Here is a 6623-nt window from a genome sequence, read left to right as displayed (position 1 = left end):
TATTTTCAAGAACCTTATATGCATGCAAAATCTGAATAGTGAATAAGGAAGATCATAGAAGAATCGATGCATTTGACTTTTGGTGTTGGAGAGGAATATTGAAAGTGCCATTGGCTGCCAAAAGAACACACAGAACTGGGTTGGAAGATGTGCAGCGAGAGTGCTCCTTGGAGGCCGGGATGGCTAGATTTTTCTCTCTCATGCTTCAGACATAATGTCAGGAGGGACCAGTCATTGGAGAAGGATATCATGTTTGGTATGGTGGAGGGTCAGAGAAAAGGAGTAAGACCCCCAGTGAGATGGATTGGCAAAGTGGCAGCATCAATGGGCTCAAGCGTGGCAACAATTGTGAGGTTAGTTCAGGACTGGGCAGTGTTTCATTCTGTCGTACATAGGGTCGCTCTGACTTGGTCGGTACCCACTCAATGGCACCTAACAATAGCAACAACATAGGATTTCCAACACTGTAATATTTATGGGAGTAGACAGACTCATCTTTCTCCCATGGAGTGACTTATAGGTTTGAAATAATGACCTTGTGATTCACAGCCCAACACCTAATCCAGAGTGCCTCCAGGACTCCCTTTCTCTTTCCTTGTTAAGTGCTGTGGAATCAGTTCCAACTCACAGCAACCCTGTATAGGGTTTCACCGGAGCAGCTAATAAATTTGAACTGCCGATATTGTCGTTTATCTATTTTGGATATGTCATATAAATACAATACATGGTCTTTTTTTCGCTTGCCATAATGTTTTCAAGGTTCATCCATAGTTTAACATGTATCAGAATTTCATACCCTTTTATGGATAAATAACATCATGTTGTATAAATATATGATATTTTATGTATCTGTTTTTCATCTGATGGGCATTTCCACTTTTTTGCTATTATGAATAATGCTATTATGAACATGTGTACACAAGTTTTTAATGGCTAAAATATATGATTATACAAAAATAAATCCTTGTGTCTTAATTATATGCATGAGCTAATCAAAAACTATCCACGCCCTGGTTGTAGAATTTATTTTAATTGATTCTGCAAGATTACAATGCCTATGAATAAGCAGTCCTGTGTGATTAATGTGAAATTTAGGCTTTAGCTCTTCAGTGAGCATCTCACTATAATGGATACTATTGATTATTGAACCTTTCTCCTGATAGTGTTCCAATACTGGGGGTTGACTCCCAGAAAACTGTAAGCATCCATTTTCCAGTTGATGGTTGACTTTTGAGCTTTTTTCTTGGTTGGTGATTGACAATATTAACCTTCCAAATTTTGCCATTTACTTTCAGACATATAGTGATGAATCCATAGCTCATCACCAGTAATGATTTTCTGTATCTGGTGATGAAATATGGATTTTGAGTATTAGTCCAAATTTTGTTTGCAGATGTCCAAATGCTTCTGTTTATGTTCTTCTGTGACTTGTTTCAGTACGCATCTCTCACAAACTTTTCAAAACCCGTCTGTCATGGATTATTTTGTAGGCAGAGTCATGGCTGATTTACTGCAATTTCCACTGTCACTTGTCTATTTAACAGAATCACTTGTTGCGTACACTCAATGTTGTCATCAGCCATGGACATGAGTGGGCATTTTAATATAACTGGAACTCAGATAACTTTTTACTCACCTTCATATTTTGTTTTCCTTGGAGAGATACCTAACAAGTAGAACTTTTGGGTCACAGAGGAATTATGTGTAATATTTTTGTTGTTGTTATGTGCCATCAAGTGCATTCTGGTTCCTAACAACCCTGTATAGGATTTCCAAGGAGCAGCTAGTGTGTTTGAAATGCTAACCTTGCTTTTTAAAACAACTACCTCATTTATATTCCAACCAGCAAAGTAGAAGTGTTCCACATCCTTACCAACATTTGTCACTATCTGAATTTTTGTTAGAGTCCACTAGTGGGGGTTAGCAGTGCAATGGCTGTGTAGGATAAGCTTTGGACTGTGAACCACAAGGTAGGTGAGTCAAGCCCATCAGCTGCTCCTCAGGAGGAAGATGAGGCTTTCTACTTCCTCAAAGATTTACAGCTTCAGAAGCCCTATACTGGTCACTATGAGCTAAAAGCAGCTCAATGGGCACTTAACAAGTGGGAGTGTTACAGTGTCTCATTATGGATTTGATTTGCATTTCCCTGATGACTTATAACATTGGGTATCTTTTCTTGTGTTTATTGATTACTTTAATATCATCTTTGAAGAAATGTCTTCTCAAATCCTTTGTAAATTTTCTTTTTTTTTTTTTTTAATGCTTTATACTGTTAACTAAAAGGTTCAAAATCATTAGGCCCAGAAAGATGAGACAATTTACTTCTATAAAGATTTACAGCCTCAGAAACCCCATGGAACAGTTCTACTCTGCCCTGTGGGGTCACTGTGAATCCGAATCATTCAGTGGCCATAAGTGAGTTTTGACAACTTTTTAATTGAGTTCTTTGTCATTTTATTATTGTGCATTAAGGTTCTTTTTAGATTCTGGACATAATTTTCTTAAAAGTTCTTTGTAATATGCCTTCATGATCTTCTTGTGTCCTTCAAGAAAATCTATGAAGATTTGTTGTTGCTGCTGTTACGTGTTGTCAAGTCGTTCTGACATGGAGCTACCCTGGATAGAGTTTCCAGGGAGCAGCTGGTGGATTTGAATCACCTGGCTTGTGGTTAGATGTTCAGTGCTTATCCTACACTGCCACAACAAGACCCCAAAACTCAGGCCTTTCAGATCAAGTTTACCCCTTTGGATTCACCTCCTAAAAAACAGTCACCTTAACCTTCTGAGCTGACTTCTCCACCTTGAATTTTACTGGACGAGCAGATCTCAGGAACTACTGTTTGACTGTATCTTGCTCTCTGGATTATATTTGTTAATCTAAGACTCATCCCCAATTACCATTTGTTCCATAACATCTGATTAGCTTTAGTCTTACTTAAAAGACTGATGGAAATTTATGCAAAATTTTGGCATCTATCGAATCTAATCCTTGCTGAAATCAAGATGTTCATTTAAACTCAAAAATGTCAAACCATGTGAGATCCTACAAAAACCACGTGGGAGCCATGCCTGACTTCCCCTGACCTCACAAGGAGGAAAGAGAACCAAATCCACAATCAGTCCAAGGTTAATTACAATGAAGCAGAGGTCAGCCATGCTTCCGTTCTACAACTTTCTTTATTCTGAAACCAACCAACCTACAGGACTCTGCTTCACATCTGGGCTCGATACTCTATTGCAATGACCACATATAACAATACTCATGATTATGGAGATTACTAGGGAAGTGAACAGAGTACCATTCAGCATTAAACCAATTCAATTTGCAGCAGTTCTCCAGTCAGGAAAGCCTATTGTCTGCCATACTGCAGTCACATCTCTCACTCTGTTCTTTGGCCTCTCTGTCATGTGGCCCCTTGGCCTCCGCCTCTTTCATGGGTATAGAACGAACCCAAAGCCACTCTGTCTCTCCATACCATCACCTCTACTATCACCATTTGTCTAGATTGGGATCTCACACTCCACTCAAGTTCTTCCTTCTTACTGGTTTTGAGGTCTTTCATTTCTGTTTCTGAGATGGCTCCTTTTAAACTAAGCTGGATGTCAAAACTAACCAATGCCAGTCTTAGAGACCTGTATATCTTATTTAAATGACCCCACCCAATGATAGCATTGATGGACTGTTGCGTGGCAACAGTAGTGAGATTGGCCCAGGATCGGGCAGTGTTTCATTCTGTTGTGCATAAGGTCACTATGAGTCAGTACCAACTCAATGGCACCTAACAACAACGAAAACACAATCACTTAATGGGAATTAAAAAGACTTTTGATGGAAAAGCCATATCATGTAATTTCAAAGTACCACAGATCCCAACTTGCATCTGTGGTAATTCTACTGTTTTCTTCCACAAGTTTCTGGACTTCAGTGTCTTCATTCATCAAGATTTATAATCTGCCCTTTCTTGGCTCATCTTTGAGATGATCCCAACCATCCTTAAAATGCTTGATCCACTGTGAATTTATATCAGGCAGCATTCACATAAATTCATTGCAGAGTTCCAATCATTTGGGAAGATGTTTGCTTAAATTTTGCTAAAATTTGATATTAGCTGTGACCTCAAAATAGTATTTCCCTCCCCCCATGGCAGAAGTATCCTTCCTTTGAAGCTATCCTAATGACACTAAGATATGTGTATTACTGAAGGAAATGTCTGCAGTCATCAACTGATCACAAAGATATGTTTAAACATATTTCTTTGGAATAAATCTGTACATGTATAAACTGGAAAGTAGCCATACCATTTGATTTACGTTTGTATTTGTGTGTTTTCTCCCATCCTATGGATTGTGCTATTGTTTTAATGGTGTCTTTTCAAGCACAACAATTTTTAATTTTGAAAATTTCAAATGATCTATTTTTTGTTTGTAGCTTTTGCTTTGTACTTCGTCTTAGAAAAAATTGCATAATCTCCAGTTAGGAAGATTTACTCTGTTCATATTTTCTAGAAGTGTTATCATTTTAGCACCCTTATTTCAGTATAGAATGTATTTGAGGTAAGCTTTTGTAGATGGTGTGAGGTTGTTATTGTTAAATGGAATACAGTCGGTTCTGACTCCTATCAACACTATGTAGGGTTTCCAAGGTTGTAAGTCATTACAGGAGCAGAAATCCTCATCTTTCGCATGTGGAGCAGCTGATGGGTTTAAATTGCTGGCCTTGTGGTTAGTAGTCCATTGCTTATCCACCAGTGCTTCTGTGATGTGAGGTTGGAGTTCAAATTTATTACTTAGCATGTAGATATCTAGTTAACCCAGCACCATTCTTTCCCAGTTGAATTGACTTAATACTCTTATGGAAAATTAATTAGTTATAACTAGAAGACTTTGAGTCCTGCCGTGCTCTTTAGGATAAGTACAGAAATGATAGCCATAAGGTCAGCAATTTAAACTCACCAGCACTTCCTCAGATACCTTACACAGGATCACAATGAGTTGGAACTGACTTATCTATCGGCACTTAAAAACAACAAAATCAGGCTTAATTTCCATAGAAATTGGATAACAACATAAATTATACTAAAGTTAAAATGATCTGTGCATCAACATACAGCTATACAAAAGAAAGTGATGGCAGACCACAACATGGAAGAAGGTATCTGCCACGCAGATACTAACAAGAGATTAGTGTTCTTAATGTATTTTAAAAAGAAAGAAACATCTATAAAAGGCAAAAAAGGAAATGGAAGAGAAACCAACAATACAAAAGAAAATGGAAAATGGAAAAGAAATCCTTTAAGATTTCTTTTCTATATGTAGGTGACTTCATTATAAATTGTTATCTGGGATTCCTAATTTTCAATCTTGCAGGTTTGTTTTACTTTGGATATTTTTATATCTGGAATGAGTTCTGAGTGGTGTTGCCATGCATATTAATCTCAGTTGTAGTCTATTGTTGCTGGTTCTTTGTCCAAAGAACATCCCTTAATATATTCAGTAAAGCTGGCCTGGTTATTACAAAATCCTTTAATTTTTGTTTATATGAAAATGTCCTAATTTTGCCACTGTATTTGAGGGACAGCTTTGATAGGTTTATAATTATTGGTTGACAACCACTGTCTTTCAGAGTTTTCTATATCCAATCCCATTGTCTTCCTGACTGCATGGCTTCTGATGAGAAATCAGAGCTTAGTCAAATTGGTTCTCTGTAGATAACTTTTCATTTTTTCCCAAGCAACTATCAGGACTTTTCTTTGTTTTTGGTTTTGGAAAGTTTGATCATAATATGCCTTGGTGGTTTTCTGAGGGGTCTACCCTCTTTGGGCAGAGCCCTGATGTGGCTTTAACACACCAGATTGCAAAGCCAGTTGAACTGCAAGGTCAGCAGTTCAAGCTCACCAGCGGCTCCTTGGAAACCCTGTACAGGGTCACTATGGGTCGGAACCGACTCGACGGCACTTAACAACAACAGCAACCCTGTTTGGGGTTCATTTCTTTTCTTAAATGGTTAAGGAGAGTTTCATTCAACAGCTCTTCAGCAATTTTTCTCTATGCTTTTTAGTTGTCTTCTATTCTGGAATTCTGTTGTTGTTGTTGTTAGGTGCCATCGAGTTGGTACTGACTCATAGTGACCTTATGCAGAGCAGAACGAAACACTGCCCAATCCTGGGTCAACCTCACTACTGTTGCCACACTTGAGTCCATTGATGCTGCCACCTGGCCAATCCATCTTGTTGGGGGTCTTCCTCTTTTTCTCTGACCCTTCACCTTACCAAACATGATATCCTTCTCCAGTGACTGGTCCCTCCTGACAATATGTTTGAAGTATGAGAGATGAAGTTTGGCCATCTTGGCCTTCAAGGAGCACTCTGGTTGCACTTCTTCCAAAACAGATCTATTGGTTCTTTTGGCAGCCCATGACACTTTCAATATTCTCTTCCAACACCATAACTCAAAAGAATCAATTCTTATGTGGTCTGCCTTTATTCACTGTCCAGCTTTCAAATGCATATGAGGTTATTGAAAATACGATGAATTGGGTCAGGCACACCTTAGTCCTCAAGCTGACATCTTTGCTCTTCAACACTTAAAAATGTCTTGTGCAGCAGATTTGCCTAATGCAATAC

The sequence above is a fragment of the Chrysochloris asiatica genome, unplaced genomic scaffold (genome assembly GCF_000296735.1).
Source record: "Chrysochloris asiatica unplaced genomic scaffold, ChrAsi1.0 scaffold00031, whole genome shotgun sequence".
NCBI classification, from domain to species: Eukaryota; Metazoa; Chordata; class Mammalia; order Afrosoricida; family Chrysochloridae; genus Chrysochloris; species Chrysochloris asiatica.
Note: the sequence above shows the minus strand (reverse complement) of the source record.